Source organism: Jatropha curcas, chromosome 10, assembly GCF_041381405.1.
Source record: "Jatropha curcas cultivar XTBG-Jc1 chromosome 10, XTBG_Jcur_1.0, whole genome shotgun sequence".
NCBI classification, from domain to species: Eukaryota; Viridiplantae; Streptophyta; class Magnoliopsida; order Malpighiales; family Euphorbiaceae; genus Jatropha; species Jatropha curcas.
In genome coordinates this window covers 24,414,311-24,416,322 of record NC_143160.1, presented here as the reverse complement: position 1 = coordinate 24,416,322, position 2,012 = coordinate 24,414,311, and the positions used below count along the sequence as shown (strand labels likewise).

General features: G+C 38.5%; 1 non-coding gene across 1 annotated transcript; it reads right to left on the bottom strand.

The window, feature by feature from the left end:
- Positions 1-412: 412 nt before the first annotated feature.
- LOC149493314 (small nucleolar RNA R71) lies at positions 413-519 on the bottom strand. The gene has a single exon (XR_016318621.1). It is a non-coding gene; the product is annotated as a small nucleolar RNA R71 (small nucleolar RNA).
- Between the last annotated feature and the right edge of the window lie 1,493 nt (positions 520-2,012).

Sequence of the window (2,012 nt, the reverse complement as noted above, 5' to 3'; positions counted from 1 at the left end):
AAACATAAATGAAAACATAGTTAGACCACCACTTCAACAGCCGGTCCGTACCTTGAGAGATTATACAACACCTAATCTGAATGGGACAACCTCAAGTATTACTAGACCCAGGGTAGAAGCTAACAACTTTGAGATTAAACCAGCAATTATCCAAATGCTCTCTACCTCGATCCAATATGGGGGTCTACCTAGTGAAGATCCTAATGCTCACATCACCAATTTTTTGGAAATTTGTGACACATTCAAGCAAAACGGTGTTTCTGAAGATGCAATCAAATTGAGACTCTTTCCATTCACTCTTAGGGATAAAGCTAGGTCCTGGTTACAATCATGTCCAGCTGGAAGTTTCACCACATGGGATGAATTAGCTCAAAAATTCTTAGCTAAATTCTTTCCGTCCTCAAAAACTACCAAGTTACGAAATGAGATAATGACATTTGCTCATAATGATCAAGAGAGCTTGTATGAAGCTTGGGAAAGATTCAAGGACTTGTTAAGAAAGTGCCCACATCACAGTTTGCCCAAGTGGTTACAGGTACAAACTTTCTATAATGCATTATCTCCTAACATAAAAATCACCTTAGATGCAGCAGCAGGTGGATCCTTTGAAAAGAAAGGAATTGATGAAGCATATGAGTTGATAGAGGAGATGGCAAGCAACAGCCATTACCAAAACAATACCGAAAGAAGAAGAACCGCAGGAGTCTATGAAATAGACGCTATTACAGCACTTAATGCCAAGGTAGATAACATGGTAAGGAAATTAGACATGTTAACTACTAATCCTGTGAATTCTGTCATGCAAGTTTGTGATAGGTGCAATGGACAACATGGAATTGGAGAATGTATCATGGACTCTTTAAATCCACAAACTTTGGAACAAGTAAACTATGTGATGAATCAAGGAAGAAAGAATTACCCTTATTCAAATTCCTATGATAACAGGTTAAGGAATCATCCTAATCTATCTTATGGTAATCCTAACAATGCCTTGAATGCACCACCAGGTTTCCACCTTCCTGAAAAGAAATCTCATGACGACCTCCTCACTGCTCTTTCCAAATCGCACATGGAGTTTATGAATGAAACTAGAGAGAACCACAAAATCCAGCAGGCCGCAATAAGAAATTTGGAGATCCAATTGGGACAGTTTGCAAACATGATGACATCTCGACCCCAAGGTACGTTACCTAGCAATACTGAAAAGAATCCAAAGGAACAAGTGCAAGCTATTACCTTGAGGAGCGGCAAACAGTTAGATGAACCACCAAGGAAAGAAAAAGAAGAAAAAGAACAAACAAGGGAACCTATCATTGACTTGGAAGAAAAAGAAAAGGTAAAACCATATGTTCCCCCTGTACCCTTTCCACAAAGATTAAAGAAAGCACAAGAGGACAAGAGCTTCCTCAAATTCCTAGATGTATTTAAGAAGCTTCAAATCAATATTCCTTTTGCTGAAGCTCTTGCTCAAATGCCTAGCTATGCTAAATTCCTAAAAGATATCCTACGCAAGAAACGAAAAATTGATGATCAAGAAACGGTAATGTTAACCGAGGAGTGCAGTGCGATTATCCAAAACAAATTGCCTCCAAAGTTAAAAGACCCAGGAAGTTTTTCTATCCCTTGTAACATTGGTAATCTTGACTTTGAAAAAGCTTTGGCAGATTTAGGTGCTAGCATTAATCTTATGTCCTATGAAGTTTTTAAGATGCTAGGTATGGGAGAACTCAAGCCAACAAGGATGTCTTTGCAACTAGCAGATCGGTCAATTAAATATCCTAGAGGGATTGTAGAAGACGTGCTTGTAAAGGTAGGTACATTCATCTTTCCTGTTGATTTTGTAATTCTTGACATTGATGAAGACAGGGAAGGATCTCTAATCCTGGGACGACCTTTTCTTGCAACTGCAAGAGCATTAATTGATGTTTATGAGGGTAAGTTGACCTTAAGAGTTGGACAGGAAGAGATTGTCTTTGATGTACTTAAATCTTGTAAACTTCCTATGGACTATG